This window comes from Rhipicephalus microplus, chromosome X (assembly GCF_043290135.1).
Source record: "Rhipicephalus microplus isolate Deutch F79 chromosome X, USDA_Rmic, whole genome shotgun sequence".
Lineage (NCBI taxonomy): Eukaryota > Metazoa > Arthropoda > Arachnida > Ixodida > Ixodidae > Rhipicephalus > Rhipicephalus microplus.
In genome coordinates this window covers 79,823,309-79,841,550 of record NC_134710.1, presented here as the reverse complement: position 1 = coordinate 79,841,550, position 18,242 = coordinate 79,823,309, and the positions used below count along the sequence as shown (strand labels likewise).

The window sequence follows — 18,242 nt, the reverse complement described above, 5'->3', positions numbered from 1 at the left end:
CTATAAAAGTGGCACGAATTTTTTTGTTTACCTTGCGAACTATGAAAATGGTATGGTTTTTCTTTGCTCTTTTTGACAACTCCACTCCCTCTATCCCCTTTTATCTGTTTTCACAGTGCAGGGTAGCCAGCTGGTACTTACAGTGGTCAATCGTCATGCCTTTAGTACACCAGGTCTTTTTAATTTTCTCCATTGTTGCATCCCATGCAAGCTGCTGGCATCTTTGCTTTCTGCCTTTCATTGAGAATACCACTTTATTAGACAGTCAGAACAGACAGACACTTTATCCAGGTATTCTAGATATGCGATAAACATTTCCAAATCGTGTGGTAATGCAAAACGAAAGCAGTATCGCACACTGTGATTTTCTGAAAAAACAGTCACATGGTGTGAAAATCAGTGCATTTCGATCCTCATGGGGAAATATCGTGGGGGGTTGGTAGGTGGAGTTTATAATCTGCTGAGAACATGTGCAATGGAATTCATGGTAATCTTATTTGCCCAATGTTACCCTTATGAAAACACATAAATCTACCTCATAACGTTTGGCTCAAAGCCAAAAATACAGCATAGACAATTGCTGAATGCTTCACATGAAACCGATTCCCAAAGGTGTGGGATCTGCCAAATTTTTTATATTCAATGGCTCCCCACTTATACATAAGTGTTTTCAGCAGTTATTATCAGCAACATGATGCAAGTTATTCTTTCCTGTCTTTGTGATCTGGATCTTTAAGGAACTGCCAAATAGTCTGATCTGAACATATAGTATAGTGCATGAATTTGTATGTCCAGATATTTTCGTTTATATCTTCAGTCATGTATTATACGTGCTATTACATAGATCAATAAAATCCCTTTTCGCACTCTCAGAATTCTACAATTAACTTTTATGTTTCAACTCAACCATTGTATTTCGTTGTTAAGAAGTCGTATCAGTGACATTCTCACTGACACGCTTTCCTCAACATATCTTCACAATATACTAATAACACGCGATTTTCGGAAAGTAACAACCTTCTGCTCACAAAAGTAAACACAAACTACGGTAAAATGACAGACTTATTTTCTGCAGTTTGATCCTGGGGTTCTCTACGAGCAAATATTAAGTTGAGTCTTTCATCACACTGCTTTTAGTGGCCTATAAAACAGTGCTTACCACATGGGCTACATGAATAAATATGTACAGTAAAAGCTCATTATTTTGAACTTGGTTAATCTGAACTGACATCCTGGTTTCGGCACAGTCCTGCGTATTTCTATGAGGGAAAACTTCTGATAATTCGAACATGTCAGCATCACAGTGGCTATTTTGAACTAATAGCTCCTGATTTTCACCGCTCCTTGCAGTTGGGCCCGAATGACCACAATGCATTGCAAAACAAACCAGACCAAATTTACTGCACATCCAAAACAATGAAACAGCAGTGTTTCTCAGCAGATGAGGATTTAGAGGGTCCACTGGATCTCTTGGGCAAGCTGCGAATGATGCACACGAAATCGTGACAGAGAAAAATGCAAGCAAATGCAAATTGAGCTAACTCTGCCATATTAAATAAACGTGTTTCGGAGCATAAAGGGCATCATATATTTCAGGCTCACATGAATGCATGTTGGTGCTTGTTTTAGAACTGATCAATTAATTATTGTCTGCTGTAAGAGCTCCACGGACCTCATTCACAGATTCACCTCCTGCCACAAATATACTTTGTGATAACGAGTCTAGAGATGGCTTCTTTGGGCGTAGTGTGGCATGATGTCCATTAATTTTGGCACCCAGATTTTAATTTGAACTCTCCTTAATTAGAACAATTTTAAAGTCTCCTTTAGGTTTGAATTAATGAGATTTTACAGCATGTGTAAATTCATATATATATATATATATATATATATATATATATATATATATATATATATATATATATATACAAGTTATGACATGACAAATTGTGTCAGATAATGATATGTGTGTGTTATGATACTATATTGATTTATTATCTCTGATTTATTAAATTAGTTATCTCCAGTTCTATCACCGGTGTACTTTTACTCACATGTACACGTTCGAACTACCTTTGAATTTGGGCAATTATCGTCATTGCATTCATTTTGTTTTATCCGCTTGCTGTTTTTCCTAAGTTGTCAACCTTTGTTCAAAGTTTTTTCATATGCTTGCTAACAGGAGATCTCCTTGACAGTTTTTACATTGGGACCTTCTTCTGCAGTGATGGAAGTGACGCTTTGCTTGTTGGAGCAGAAAAAAATTCTACTTTGGAAAAGTTACTGGCCTCTTCGAAGCAGATGACAAAATATTCCAAACCATTCGTGGAATTTAAAGCTTCATTTTAACATCTCATATATATATTAATATTTACATCAAATATAGTGCACATACAATAATGCCTGCAAATTACTATAAAAATAATTAAGCAGATGGACGCTCATTGAAGGCTGGGCAAACATGAGCTACATGTATTTAAAACACTATTACTTGAGGCAGAAGTAATTTAAAAGCAATAAAGTAGAGCACTAAACTATAAAAGAAGCTGCAATCATATGTACCCATCGCCAAAGTAGCAGTTGATATTCGCTACGAGATTAAAACAAGGTTATTAAATGCGAAGCATTTCTTTGCATACTGCAAGCACTTTTGGTCTGTCTGTTTGTCTAGCTACTTACGACTGGGTGCTCTCGTGCTCACTTCCTTAACTTTTGGCGTGAACCAAGATTAGTATGGGAGGGTAAGATGCCTTGAAGAACTAGACGCGCTGGTCAAGACATGAAAAATTAGGGTCTATTTTCTACTTGCATTGTTTTACTTTCGAATAACTGAAAGTACCACATAATACATTTAAGAGCAGGGCTGGGCAGTATTTGCAATACAAGAGCATCACGACAGTATCTTAGAGACACTTTTGAGTATCTGAATTTCTCAGTCGAGACACATTTGAAGACTGTACTTGTATCTCAGTAGTAAAATACTTTGCAACACATAGCATGTATCAGGATACTGTGCAAGACATGTATATCTCACTACTATTTCGTCTGAATCGAGCTGACGTACATGATTTGAAAAGGCAAAACAAGACTTCTGTGCTAAGTCAAGGAAAGGCACTCTGCCAGCTAGGCGGTGACAAATGAAGATTGGCAAAGGGTTCCCCACATGCATAGAATGGCCCATGTGGTAGAGTGTCCTTTACTAATAACTCCAGAATCAAGCAGGCACTGCTGACGAATGTAGATTTCTCTCAAGGTCGGTGGAGCAGCCCTATATTTTTCCGGGTGGCATTTCGGTATATATCAGTTATAACACGAACTTGTGTTCACCTGCAATGATAGATAACCTTTTCAATTTACCCAGTCCTGTGTTGAAGCTGAACTGGCACTCTCTAGAAAACTATATTTTAGAGGCTACTGTTATTAAAGTGCAGTTGATGCAACAACCTTCACAGCAAAACAGATGATGTGTGTAAAATAAAGGCATACTTTTTCTGAACTCACCACGTTTTGTTAGTGATTAGAGCATTGTGGCTGACATCCGTTTTTAATTATTTGCAATATTACTGACAATAATATGCTACACTTCATCCAGAACATCAAAATCCAGAACATCAGCATCTATGTAAGTTGAAAATATTTTAGTACTATCTGTATTATTGTATCTGCATTCCTATGATTGCATTCCAGGATACTTTTTTTGTCTATTGGCAAAAGTATCTTCAAAATATACTATTACGTCATTTAGAAGTTTATCTCAGTATTTATTTTAGGCTTCCAGCACATACATGTCAATAAGTGCATTCTGGATTACTATTCTGAGTATTTCAGCCCAGCACTAGTTCAGAGTTGTACGTAACATGTTACAAGTAAATGATTTATTGAAATCAGTTACATGTTGTTGTAATTTTATAATATAATCATGCTTTTTAAACTGGAATGTTCTGGGTAACTCCATTACATTTTCTTGTAATTGATTACCGGTAGCAAATTACTTTTAATTTCTAGAATCAAGATGCAATTTGTCTTTTACAGCAGTTCTCATCCCCAAAATATACAGCAGCTTTGTAGGGACCTCTCCTAACCCCCTCCTGCCTTATACAAAGTCTATACAAAGCCTATAATTTCACACCTTTTCCTTGGCCTTAAATTCAATGCCTTACCCGAGAACCCGAAACAACGAAGTGCAATGCTTCACTGAGAAAATGGACACTGAGAAATGGACAGAAAATGGACTGAGAAAATGGACGAGCTTGTTTTGCGCGAGTGTTCAGTGCAGCAGCTGGCCTCCTTCCTAACAAGAAAATGAGAAAGAATCAGTGGCCACAACTTTGAAAAACAACTCCTCTCTGAAGTTAAGAAGATGTAACACAGAATCTTTCCAGCCTTCACACTACGTTCCTACGTTCACACTACTATGCAAGCCACAGTAGTTGGTTCTAGTTGGAGTAGACTTGTTTCATTGTGTTACGGCAATAAAACTTTGAGGGAAAGTAACACAAAAGTAATCAATTCCATTTCTGTAATAGCTCAATTACATTTTCGGGGCTGTAAGCTGTTACAATTTAAAGGAAGTAATTGTTAATCAGCCACTTATTTTCTGTTGTGTGCACAAAGCCTGTCAAAGTTTTCCATTGATTGACTATGAAACATGTAGAAAAGAAATTAAAATTAAGGGCTCGTTTTTCTTTGACAATAATGTCTGTTACTTATTTATGTGTGTTACATTACATAACTTATAATGTCTGTTACAATAATGTATATATACTTATTTGAGTGCCACAGGCACATATGAGGCACTTGATTGAGTATTTAACAGTGTAGACCTCTTTAACTGAAAGGAGGATCCCTTCCTTTCTAGGCTGTTGCATGGAAGTACAAAATCCGACGTCATAGTCTTGTTGATCCAGGGTTACAGCCTCAAAAAACCTTCGTTGACAAGGTACATATACAGTGGTTTAAAAAGTCGGAGTTATTACGTTTTATTTTCTTTCCCTGACTTAGTGCTGGACAGTAATGCGATACAAAAGTATCGGGATAGTATTTTAGAGATCGATGCTTTTGTGTATCTGTAGCGAGATACATTTGAAAAATGTATTTTAAGATCAAACAATAATATCACGATATCACCATACGTGTATCTTGTCACATTTTTGCCAGAAAAATTTGCTGACCTAGTTTCTAAAGAATAAAGGAAGACATTTGTACTACGCCAAGCAAGGGCATGTCGCTGGTAGCCAGCACAGTGGTGGTGGCGAAGGGTCTCCCCACGTGCTGAATGACCCATGTGGCAAAGCCTGATGCCGCAGTAGCAGTCTCTCAAGGCAGGTGCTGCACCCTTATTTTTTTCGAGTGGTAATCTATTTCGCTTGTCTTGAGTTGAGGGCGAACCGACATTGTTTACATCACAGCCCATTTGAGAAGCTACTCTTATGAGCACTCACGGAAACATCCATCTCAGCAATACAAATCTAGTGTCTAGAAGTGTACACTTTTTTCTCAATTCACTGCTGTTCGAATGTGACTCGAACAACATGTTAGACTTGCAAGTTTCAACGTGCTAAAACAATAATGACAACATTATCCTGCACCTAATGTCCTTGCTTCCAGGCAGCATTCTAGAAATAATAAAAAAACATCTGTCCTTGTGTTATTGCATTAGTATTCCCGTCTCTATTCGGGAATGATTTTTGTTGTTCAGCCGACATATTTCCTAAATTTCTCGTTACGCTAACGAAAATTGTATCTCAGTATATTATAGGCTTCTAGAGAGTGTATTTCGATATCTGTATTCCAGAATACATTCCCGAGTATCTCATCTTGCCCAGCCCTGCCCCTACTATTATATAGGATATTTATGTCATAAATGAGCCGAAAGCTGCTCAAACCGGTGATAACATTCACAAAAAACCTGCATTATGCATATGACGGTGACATGCACTGACATTAAACAGCCGGAGTTTCGCTTTGCAAGTCGCTGAACTGAATGCACTACCAAAGTCTCATTGCCCACAACACTACCAGCCAGCAGAATTATTGGTTCACTTGGATACATAGAATGGCAGCGTGTAAGGTGCTTACCTGCTGCACTTGGGGCATTAGGGAGTTTTCGTATAGAAATAGCGTCAAGGCCACCGCACATGCACGAAACCCAAACCGCGTTTGGATTTTGGGTTGGAGACGCTATTTCTCGAATTTAGCGGGAGCCCCATCATCATCATTATCCTTATCAGCCCGACTACGTCCACTGCAGGACAAAGGCCTCTCCCATGTTCCGCCAGTCAACTCGATCCTGTGCTTGCTGCTGCCAATTTATACCCGCAAACGTCTTAATCTCATCTGCCCACCTAACCTTCTGTCTCCACTTAACTCGCTTGCCTTCTCTAGAAATCCAGTTAGTTACACTTAATGACCAGCGGTTATCCTGTTTACACGCTACATGCCTGGCCCATGTCCATTTCCTCTTCTTGATTTCAACTATGATATCCTTAACCCCCGTTTGTTCCCTAATCCACTCTGCTCTCTTCTCGTCTCTTAAGGTTACACCTACCATTTTTCTTTCCATTGCTCGCTGCGTCGTCCTAACTTTTGTAAGTCTCCAGGTTTCTGCTCCGTAGCCAAGTACGGGCAAGATCCAGCTGTTATATACCTTCCTCTTGAGCGATAGTGGCAATCTACCTGTCACGATTTCAGAGTGCTTGCCAAATGTGCTCCACCCCATTCTTATTCTTCTAGTTACTTCAGGCTCGTGGTTTGGCTCTGCGGTTATTACCTGTTTTAAGTAGACATAGTCTTTTACAACTTCAAGTGCACTACTACCTATCTCGAAGCGCTGTTCCCTTTTGACGTTTTCTGCCGATTAATTTCAAGACCTACTTTTCTGCTCTCCTTGTCTAACTCCGTAATCATGAGTTGTAATTCGTCCCCTGAGCTACTCAGCAATGCAATGTCATCGGCGAAGCGCAGTTTACTAAGGAACTCTCCATTAACTCTTCTGCCTAACTGTTCCCACTCTAGGCCTTTGAAGCTTTCTTTATGAAGCAATATGGTAGCAGTTCATCCCCTGTAGATTTCTTCCAGGATGTTTACATATGCTTCGTCGACGCCCTGATTCCGCAGTGTCTGCATGACTGTTGATATTTCTATTGAATCGAACGCCTTCTAATAATCTATGAAGGCTATGTATAGTGGTTGGCTATATTCTGAGCATTTCTCTATTACCTGATTGATAGTATGAATGTGGTCGATTGTTGAGCAGCCTGTTCGAAATCCTGCTTGTTCCTTTGGTTGATTGAATTCTAATGTTGTCTTAATTCTATTAGCAGTTACCTTTGTAAATAACTTGTACACTACAGAGAGCAAGCTGATCGGCCTGTAATTTTTCACGTCCATGTCATCTCCTTTCTTTTGTATTAGGATGATGTTAGCATTCTTCCAAGATTCTGGTACTCTTTCTGTATGGGAGCCACATAGCTTGTCCCAAATATTTTGGGTCAGCAAAATGTGACGGCACCAACTGAAGTGACGGCTCTCGGCAAAAACTAGAATGACATAGAATAGGGGGAGTGTCCAAAGCACCGCAGACCCTATTAAAAAACTCATAGCTGTTACTTGACCTCAACGCATAGACATCCCAAAGATCATCAATGGATGACACTGAAAGGATGTCACGAAAATCTGAGGGATGTGCTTTCATTGATTGATTTCTGGGGTTTAACGTCCCAAAACCACCATTTGATTATGAGAGACGCTGTAGTGGAGGGCTCCGGAAATTTTGACCACCTCGGGTTCTTTAACCTGCACCCAAATCTGAGTACACGGGCCTAAAACATTTCTGCCTCCATCGGAAATGCAGCCGCCGCAGTTGGGAATCGAACCCGCGACCTGCGGGTCAGCAGCCGAGTACCTTAGCCGGGATGTGCTTTCAATGTACCGCACAAATCTAGAGAACCTCCCACTTGAAACTCTGATACGGGACCTTTTTGGGATTTCATCAAGCTACACGATGGACCTTATATACCAGGCTTAGGCCCTAAAATGAACATTATTAGCAGTTCACGTTCGAAGCACGTGGTGGTCTTTGCATGCAAATTAATGAGAATGTGTAAAACTTCGCAACGTTTATTTTATTGTAACATACATACATTAGTAGAAAAAAGATACATTACTGACATATTAGTGAGGCTTTGAACTTTCAGCGGGTCCTCTGTCCCTTCACATGGTGAGCTCTGTTTTGCTTTGCATTTTAGACGGGTCCTTAGTGGTGATCATCAGGCATCTATTGGAAAGACAGATTCCGGCATGCTAACTGCAGGAAGCAAAACCAGACTACTTTGAGGAGTCCCATTTTAAATGAGCAGGGAAATAAGTGCATCAACGTATATATTGTGTACCAGCATGTCAAAAAGCACACTGCTGCATCGGTGCGTCAATACAGCCATACTACTAATAGAACACATTCACTACATTACTCACAATACTATAATTACCAATATACAGATATTGCAACAATTATTCTAAACCATAATTATAACTATGTTCCATAAAAAAATCATTAGGCGAGAAACTGTCTGCTATATAATGGTATGAACAAAATTAAAGCTGTCAACCACCACCATATAGAAATGCAGAACCATACGTACATAAAACAAAAGGCATCCAATACTATAATGTGCATCAGCAAGAGAGATTGCTGCCAAATTTATTGTCAAGCTAAAAAGCTTTTTCTAGTTATTCACACTTGAAAGGGAATCTGTTTGGGAAAGTGCTCTCACTTGAAAGCCCTTCTCGGCCTCCATCTTCTTCTGCAAGGCAGCTGCCCTCTCTGCAGTGTGTCTAAACTATGACATTACAGACATCTCTTTTTTTTTATTGTAATGGTCACTTGGGTCACGGCGGCTGGATAAAAAAAGCGCATGGTACGGCCTGCCGCGTCGAGCGGCTTTCTATGGAAAGCGCGTGTCAGCCCTAGTTGCAGTTACAGCCACTGTGGCGCAATGGGGCGGGGACAGGAAGGATGGGGAAACAGGTGGCGGCGGCTCCCTCAACGCAGAAACCGCAGCAAATTAGTTGGTTCTTATCACAACAATGACCCCCCTACGCTGTTCTAATCAGTGTTTTTTAAACTTCATTTATTGCGGCGATGACATATAACGTATTTGATTGAGTACCTAAAGGTAGCATATACAGTAACCCTATTGGCGCCCATCTGTCGTTTGTGTCTGCGGTACTGCATTCTCCTAAGTTTTGTGCACATTCTGTTTTGGGTTGACACCGGCTTTATTTTGCACTCTGCTGTCCCAAAATATCTGCGTCAAATGGCACCAACGGCGCCCTCACAGCCAGCGTCAAAGGCCGCACCGATGACACTGAAACGCAGCAGACATAAACATTGCTAACCACGGCAAGAAAAGCTGCCATTGGTTAGTGGAAAAGCTGCCAGTGGTTAGTGGTCGGCCACAAGCCAAAGTTGCCCGAGAGTTCAAGAACCCGACACTGCAACTGAAGAGCCGGACCCGCCCAGCACAACAAGCTCAAGTGCGGATGTTACTGATGACCTGCGAGCCTGCAGTGTGCCGATTCTTGACGCAGTTACGTTTGAAGACTTCCCAAATGTGGACAGCGATGTGTAATCGTGTGCCAAATTGAACGACGATAACATAATTGAGCAGGTTCTGCAAATTCCAAACAGCGATTCTGACTCTGATGATGACAACACACTGTGTGCTCTGGAGCTGTTGCATGCGTACCTGTCTCGAGCGCTCGTAATTCTTTCGGCATCCCACCTGTAGTCCTACAGTAAGCATACACCACTGGCAGAAATACAAATGCACTTGGTTGCAAGTAAGTGGAATACGTGCAGCAATGCACTGACAACTTTTCCCGGCCTCAAGGTCACTGAAGTGTCAATAAAAGTACTTTTTTCTGATGCATTCGTTTTTCGGACATTCAATAACTCGGACTTACTTACGTTCTCCGTGGAGTCCGGATTATCGGTCGTCGACTGTATATAGGTGGTACTAGAGTGCACACGAAATCGCTTAGATAAAATCAAGCTATATTTCTATGTAACATTTACTTCCCCAGTTTTGTCTCTTTTTTTTTTTTGATAAGACAACCACATTTTCATTTTTACAAATGTATTAGCACGTAAAACCACACGTCTGTTGTTGGGCAGTCGACTACACACGCCTCTGTTGGAGCGAGCACGAGGCCAATTTGCCAACAATACACAGTAGCAAAAAGAAACAGTAATAGATGACAGAACAAAATGACGGACACCAACAGAGACTGCCAAAATACAAGCACGCTGGAGTGCTACAGAAATAGGTGATCAGTAAAAGATCGAGGGATTGTGGGACACACCGCCTGCTATCGGCTTCCGGTTCGAGAAGAGTAGACAACGGCAAACCGCTTCACCGCAAGCCTCAGATTATCTGGGATTCGCGCTTTAGGTTGCCCGTTTATCTTCGTCCTGATAAACCATGGTCGGTTGTTCAGCCGTTGGCTGCTCAAACTCGAGCGTGCAAGGCGAACGCAGGTATCAATTCTCATGTAATGAAAACAAAAACGAGGTGGGCCGCGACTGTGAAGAGAGCCACAGCGACAGGTAGTTTTTGAGTGCGAACTTTGAGGCCAGGGTATGCGAAAACCATTTTATCACAGGTACTTGTGTATTCTGCACTAAAAAAAGCTTACGCATGAATTTGCTGCGAATGTTATATTGAGAAACAAATTGTCGCGCAAGCACGCCTAGCAAAAATATTACGGGAACGAGTGGGCGAAATCTACCTGCCATACGAGATTAGCGCCGCCCATTGCACTGATATACATGACAAACGCAAAAGCTTCACTCAAGAGTAAGCTACACGAAGCGCTGGACAAGTTTATTTGCGTTTATCTTGGTCAAACTGTGTGCCAGGACGGCACCCAAAGGAAGAAGTGCGTTAAACAAGCGCAGGGTTTCGATTATTCGGCGCCGTCTATGTCTGACTGTATTGTTTCAGTGCCGCTGTGCCGTGCAGCTTGACCAAGATCAGCGTTCAAATAAGCATCTGGCTTCGCCTAAAAAATGCATGATATAGCGCGCTGAAGGCTAGAAAAAAAAAAAATATCTCAACCCGCTCAATAAGTGTTGCGCTTCATGCCGATCGACTGACGATGTCGACCGAAGCAGCGATCCTGAAATGAACTCTTACCACACTGCTACAGTCATTTTCATTCACTGAAATATTTAAAATGGTGACTTTTTATCTGCAGTATTGTATCATACAAGGAAAACTGTTTTATGTATCGACTGATCTGCTAGCCAAACTGATAGCACTCCCGAGCAGCATAAAAGCATTGCAGATCATTTTAGTGCGTCAAAAAAGTTTCCAGACCCAGACCGTTCATGGCTTTCGTAGCTTGTCATCGTCACAGTCAGGGTTGGTAAAAAAAAAAAAAAAACTTCTAAAGCATTGATATTACACGGCCACGTGCATTTTTTCAACGGAGCAGTACAGAAATGTGCGCGTGACGCTGCTGACCCGCGTGGTGCATCGAACCGGAAGCCGTCGTATCCCACAGTCTCCTGCGATTTCCCATTTTACCAGTCACCTATTCGCCAGTGCCTGTGGAGCGACTAACATCAAAAGACCAAAACAGATGGTTTTATGGTTGGTAGACAGGGAAGCCTACAGTGGAGTGCACGAGCGGCGGCATAAAAAAACAACAATAACAAATAGCGTAAAAAGTAAGCAAAAAGGAGTATAGCGAAGTGTTTACCCCATTTTTTTTTCTACCGTAGCTCTTTCCAAGATGACCCTCCCAACTTTCTCCCGGGAGTAGCTCTCAACATGTGCGTCGGCTGCCGTGTATATGTACGGATGCACGTGCTTTTTACGAAAACAAACATCAGTACCACATGGCATTACGGGAGAATGCACGACACTGCAAGGTGACAGTGTTCGTAAATAACCGGAACTAATGACATAAGTGCCGCAGGCTGAAAGGTGGGCATTCCAAAAAATATAGAGATAAGCCGCAGGAATAAGAACACTTGAGGTGAGAGAAAACCGTAAAATGGTGTCACTACTCCTGCATGCAGCAACGTTTGCAGCCAGCGGCCGTGCTGGTGTAAACGTAAAAATAAGCTTGTCCGGTGCGGAATGGAGCACCTTTCTTTTTTTTTTTTTGCACGCTGGTGCGTGTGTGTGTGTCAGCTATTCCTTGGCACGCACTTGGCATATACAATAGATAGAAACCTCACGTATGACACGGATGGCACAGACTGAAGATTGGCAGTCATTGAAGGAGCACGTTCACGGACGTTGCAACGGTTTCACAGTGGAACTATATTTGCCGCCCGCAAACTTGTCAATGCTCTCTAGGATATTTTCCCTGAAAAACATCGCCCAGAACTGTTGCCGTGAAACTGTTGTGTACTGCGGCGGACGCCCAACACGAAGAATCCAGGTATCCACTACCACGAATTTCCGTCAGACGCAGGACGGTGATCACAGTGGCTACAGAACATCTCACGACAAGGTTCCTGTGGCAAAGCAAGTAAACGGGAGCCTAATGACTCATCAGTGGTATCTTCCCTTCATTTTAAAGAAGACGATTACCGCAACACAACAAAGTACAAGGTCCTGCTTCCAACTTCAGTTCCTTCAGTTTTTCCTAATTACCCCGCATACATGAGGGAAGAGAGTATCAATGGTGTAGTAAAAATCCCCGTGTGTTACGAAGAGTGGGAGTTGAAACAAGTGAAGCTGTGGCTTGTGATAGTGCAGGTTGCTTCTAAGGAAATGAATCTGATAGCTATATTTGCGGTTCTAATGTTCTCAGGAGTGGAACACCATGCGAGACCAGCAGTAAGAACACTCTGTTGTTGGATGTTGCATGCCAAACAGACCTGGACATTGATGGATTGACAGAAAGCTCAAAGAAAACTGTTTATAGGCTCGGCAGCAAGATTTCTCACCTCAAAAATACGCGACAAAGACTGCAAGGCAGATATGACGAAGTGCGTGAGTGCTTGCGAGCTTACAATTGAGAGCAAAGCAATGCAGCGGTTACGAAGCATCTTAGCAGCTGCCGAATAAGGGGAGAAAGCAGCTTTGTTCATTGAAAATCAAGTAGGCAATTTTTATGCAAAAAAAGCCGACATATAGCGAGACTATCCTTAGGGAGTGCGTTCTCTGGAAGGCTTGCTTTAGCAAAGGCTATAATCTCGTTCATTCTAGGGCTCTCTTCAAGATTCCCTGTCGCAGAACGTTACAAAAGTACGTCCGTAAATGAACAGGTGAAGCTGGCATGACCACGCTCATTAAAGAACGCCTGCATATGGAACTAGAAGGCTTGGTAGTGAAGCAAGAACGAATGTGCTTTCTTATTACTGACAGAATGTCAATACAACAAATGGTCGTCTACAATGGCCAAGTTGACAAAATTTTTGGCTTTGTCGACATGGGCCCTGGATCAGAGCAAGATGCCATGGCAGCACCTCAGGTTGCAAACCGCCTTCTTTGTTTTATCCTTAGAGGACTTTCAACCCCCTTCGTAATAACCTTTGGCTATTTTTTTACTTGGTGTTTGAAGGGAGAGCAACTCACTAACATGACTGCAGAGATGATGAAAGTGATAAAGGAAGTTGGTTTCCGTGTTTTCAGAGTTGTGACCGACAAGGATCAAACGAATGCCTCGCTGTGAGTTTCAGTGACGGCATGCTTAGCCCCGTGGTGACCCACCCAGTGCGAGTAGGTGATCCACTCTTCCTTTATCCTGATCAGAACCACCTGATCAGTAATCTCCTCAACAATTTTCTGGAAAGAGAGCTGTTGGACGGGGACCAGCTTATTGAAGGCGGTGTCTACATGAAAAAGCTGTTTGAAATACAGTCTCAGCTGCTAGTGAAGCCAGAAAGATTTCTAACTCGTGCCCAAGTCGAGCCAAATAAATTGGAAAAACAGAAAGTAATAAGCGCGCGGCAAATATTCTTTGAAGTTGTTATAGCCACGTTGAAATTTCTCCAAGAAAATCCCAAGTGCCATTTTGATGCCCGAGAATTTCAGGACTGCCTTGCCAGAATTTTTTTTTTTTGGAAATGGTAGCGAAGTGGTACGCTGTGCACGACATTGGATGTTTGAAGCCGCACGGTCACCAAGAGGAGCCATTCTACGGGACAAATGACGAACGAGTTTCGTGGCTGGAAGTTGATTTCATTAACTATATTGAAGATTTAAAGCTTTTCAGAGGTCGATCAAAGCAGAAGGTCACAAAGAAGACTTATGAGGTGACATCGCTAACAACTAGGTCTACAGTGGCAGCAACAAAATATCTCCTTAGTCATGCTGGATTAGTTTTCCCCACATCAACATGAAATTTCTCTGTGCGTCATTTGTAATTTGATTCATTCTTCTGCCTCGTCAACTGTTTCCAAGTTCCTGTATGTTCTGACCCGAGGATTAATTTGATTGATATGTGGGGTTTAACGTCCCAAAACCACCACATGATGAGAGACGTGGTAGTGGAGAGCTCAAAAATTTTGACCACCTAGGGTTCTTCAACGTGCACCTAAACCTGAGCACACGGGCCTACAGCGTTTCCGCCTCCATCGAAAATGCAGCCGCCGTAGCCGGGATTCGATCCCGTGACCTGCGGGTCAGCAGCAGAGTATCTTAGCCACTAGACCACCACGGCGGGGCCGACTCAGGGATTCAACAGTGATTCTGTGGAGTTGTTTTTCAGCTGTCTCAGACAATTTAACGGTGCCAATGACAGCTTCCTGTATGTTTTGACCCGAGGATTAATTTGATTAATATGTGGGGTTTAACGTCCCAAAACCACCACATGATGAGAGACGTGGTAGTGGAGAGCTCGGAAATTTTGACCACCTAGGGTTCTTCAATGTGCACCTAAATCTGAGCACACGGGCCTACAGCGTTTCCGCCTCCATCGAAAATGCAGCCGCCGTAGCCGGGATTCGATCCCGTGACCTGCGGGTCAGCAGCCGAGTATCTTAGCCACTAGACCACCACGGCGGGGCCAACTCAGGGATTCAACAGTGATTCTGTGGAGTTGTTTTTCAGCTGTCTCAGACAATTTAACGGTGCCAATGACAGAGTCGATGCTCGGACAGTCATCTTCTACACGAAAAAACTACTAAATGTGTGAAATGTTATAAATAACAAGGAATCACACTTTTACTAGTGCTTCTTTACGTAGATGAGAATCCTGCATGTGGAAAAGACAGGCAACGCACCATCCAGCTCTGAATCTAGCATTCTTGTCAGCCTGCCAGCCGAAAACAGTGATGTTCCTGCTTTATCACTTGTAACACGATCTGCTGCCAGGGAGCATTCAAGTGAGCTCGAGTAAGTTAACAGATAGCCACAGGCGCAAGATGAGCTGGAAATTGCTTCAATCCCCTTCTTCGTCGGCTACCTCGTACGTGCCTGTGATGAAAAGGTATGAACTAACCTTTTCAAGGCCATGCGATGTTAAAAGACTGGTTCGTTGAATTATGTAAGCTTGATTCAGCCTCTTTGTTTTTTTTTTTTGTGCATTGTTAAACACGTTAGTTAAGTAATACAGAAATGTAACTGGTTCTAACCAATAATAAATCAAGCTTTTATGTATCGTGCCTATAATCTTGGGAAAGTAGTGCTGTGCCTTGCTCATTGAAACTACTTAATTTCTTGATATTTTCAGCTAATGTGCCTGAAATGCAAGGCGCTGCTACAAGTATCTGATCCAATTGATGGAGTCTGCGGGCTGATAAAGAACGTTGACAGAGGATATCTGAAGTATCCAACACCACCACTTATCGGAATTTGTAAACTTACATGCGACTTCGTGAACAAGGTCATGAAATCGGTCGAAGTGAGAAGGTTTGGAAAGCTATGCACTTTGCTCCAGTCAGCACTATACTGCCGCACTTCATCAGGTGTCCTGCTTTGATTTACCAAGCAGAGGACCGCGAGCATTCAAGGAAACTTTGCGAGGTACTTTTAAAAAAGTTGCTCCGACCATTGCTGTGCAATTGGACTGGGAACATCGACGTGACGATTGAGCAGTTTTTAAAGCTTATGCAAAAGCCTCTGCCAAGAAAAGTTTTGAAGCTGTGAGGAAACATCAACTAGCTTTAATGTGCAAAAAAGCAAGAAATAAAAAGGTACAGAGATCAGCCCTGAATTGAGAATGAATAAAATATTTTCACACAATTTCACCTGAATATGTGTTCACTGTTGAATTCAAGCTTGAACTTGTTACATTATCATAAAAACATTATGACGGAAAGAGATGAAAGCACTCAGAAGCGCAGGAATACAAGCAGTTGTGTTCCTTTTTTTCAGTCTTTCATCACTCTTTCACTGACTTCATACCAGCTACCCCAATCGTCAGCACTGAAGTTACAGTCAGTAAAATTTTAAAGCATTTCAAATCTATATTCGTGAGATTGCACGAATGTTAAGTATTTTTTCATGGTTGTTGCATCTGGTACTGTATTATATGTATACTATAGACGTGTTCGGAGGAAGTAAAAAGTCTATCTTATTTTGTAATAAATGAACAGTGGCAACTGCAATTTCTGAGGTTGCTTACTCTAAATGAAATGATTAAATCTCAAGCGACATTTTCACAGTTATTACAATGAATTTCGATGCATTAGAAAAAGTGTAGCTCTTTTAGATTGATTAGTTGTGGTCTTTTAGGATCCCAGTAAAATGTGCTCCTGATTCCTACTTGCGCGAAAACCGATCGGTGTGCGAGGTTGCATTTCGGGCAAGACAATACCGAAATGATCATGGGCTGCAGGTATGTACAAGCAAGATCGGTAATTATGTGATGGGTACACACTAGACGAATATTAAAAGCAAATTTCGGGCGTCACACGAAGACGCACGTGCTCAGTCATAACTAACACAAGAGCGCCGCGCATGCGATTTCGGGTAACTAGACCTGTCATGCCGGTTTCGGAGCACGTGGCAGGCCGCACCCGTGCGCTCTATCATGCAGCAGCTGTGCCTGTGTAGACACCTGCTGGCCTGTTGGGGTGGCTGCAAGTAGAAAAAAAGCCAAGGAAACAGTAATACACTATACAGTAACAAAAAGAGATATATTACAAGGGCACCAAATAGAGCACTTGAAATGTAGTTCTGTAGTTCTGAGTGACACCCAAGGCACTTGAGCATTCAAACAAATAATATTTTACCACATTTATCTAATGCACAATGCCTACATATAATATTACTACTACTACTACAATGCCTACATATGCATATATAGTTTGCTTGAGTTCAATTTATTACGTAGGTATTATGTGTCGAACTGTATAAACGCAAGCGGAATTTAGAATCTCAAGATAATTTCAAATGCATGTATTTCTTCTTCATTCTGTTAAGCACAAGTGCAACAGTCTTCTTCATTTTCACCTCTAATGAAATGCTCTGGGGAATCAAACCTCGATAGTTGCTTCAGCACAGCAAAGTAGCAGCTTAACTGTTCATGTAGCACACTAAGCAGTTGGGTCACATGCCATGTTGGAGGTCATGGCAGATGTGTGCCTATGGCAGTGCCAAGCAAAATGCAGAGAGAATTGTGCTGAGAATGATCACAAAGTAACTCAAAATCTCCTGCACATGTCCATTACAGCATCCCTCATGATAAATTGGCTCTGGAGTCAAGATGACAGATGGCAAATTTTTCAAAATGAAAAAAAAAAAAAAACTTTTTAAAGTCTGTTTAACATTTTGTACCAAGGAAGTTCTTACAGAATACACGTGAAGATAACTACAAGTGTTATCATGGTAATCCATGATAACACTTGCAAAAAGATTATAACTTAGTGTGCTCATGAGGCAGTGGCACTTTTACTATGATCCCTAGATCTTTGCTGTAGAGTTGTGGGCATAAGCTCACAGTTACTTAAGGGACACTAAAGAGATACAATGAGTTGTTTCAGATTGATTAACTGCAAAAATCTTTTGCAGATTAATCTGGCAAAAAGATTATAACCTAGTGTGCTCATGAGACAGTGGCACTTTTACTATGATCCCTAGATCTTTGCTGCAGAGTTGTGGGCATAAGCTCACAGTTACTTAAAGGGACACTAAAGAGAAACAATGAGTTGTTTCAGATTGATTAACTGCACTCTGAGAACTCTAAGGTCACAAGTTCATTGTTATCAGAGAAAATCAAGGTTGAAGTTTCCATTTTTAATTTTCGTGCTGTAATCTCCGTGCGTTCCACAATGTATT

At 41.7% G+C, this 18,242-nt stretch overlaps 1 protein-coding gene across 19 annotated transcripts in view; it reads right to left on the bottom strand.

Annotated features, from left to right (window-relative positions):
* Window positions 1-18,242, bottom strand: part of LOC119176145 (uncharacterized) — a 61,012-nt gene that overhangs the window by 16,892 nt on the left and 25,878 nt on the right. For 8 of the 19 annotated variants that reach the window (XR_012886850.1, XR_012886849.1, XR_012886851.1 and 5 more), the window contains 2 exons: window positions 8,170-17,042; window positions 142-234 (listed from right to left, as the gene is read on the bottom strand). The gene's annotated coding sequence lies outside the window, so the exon portion shown is untranslated. Of the gene's footprint in view, window positions 1-141; window positions 235-1,950; window positions 3,328-4,160; window positions 17,043-18,242 lie in introns of those variants that run through there. The other 11 variants (XR_012886852.1, XR_012886857.1, XM_075877209.1 and 8 more) reach the window with 11 other exon arrangements.